Below are 440 nucleotides of genomic sequence, written 5' to 3'. Positions count from 1 at the left end.
CAAAACATAATTAATGATGTGTTGCACATAGTGACTAAGATTTATCTTAATGATTTTGATCCATTGGTCACGCTTCAAAGATCTGTCAAGAATTAGGTTATTGCACATGGAGATTGCGAAAGTGGATTGTGCAATGTGTTTTGGCTTGTTCCCCCAGGCTAAGGTGTGCATGCCAAAAGGTAGCAGTTTTACCATGTCCAGTAGTGGTTGTGTTCACATCAGAAGTGGTCCATATCAGTGGCACCACAAGTGTGTCAAACCCTACCTCCTATTTGTGTCTTTCCATGCAATCCATGGCCAACAGAGTAGCACAACTCTCTGGAATTTCTCTAGATCAAGGATGCCAACCCACCAATAGATGGTGGCTGACAAACGAGCTCCCACTTGATTTTACACTTTCCTCCCGACTCCTTGTCGGACCCGACCCATAAAAAATCACT

The sequence above is a fragment of the Triticum dicoccoides genome, chromosome 1B (assembly GCF_002162155.2).
Source record: "Triticum dicoccoides isolate Atlit2015 ecotype Zavitan chromosome 1B, WEW_v2.0, whole genome shotgun sequence".
NCBI lineage: Eukaryota > Viridiplantae > Streptophyta > Magnoliopsida > Poales > Poaceae > Triticum > Triticum dicoccoides.
This window is presented reverse-complemented; position numbering follows the sequence as displayed.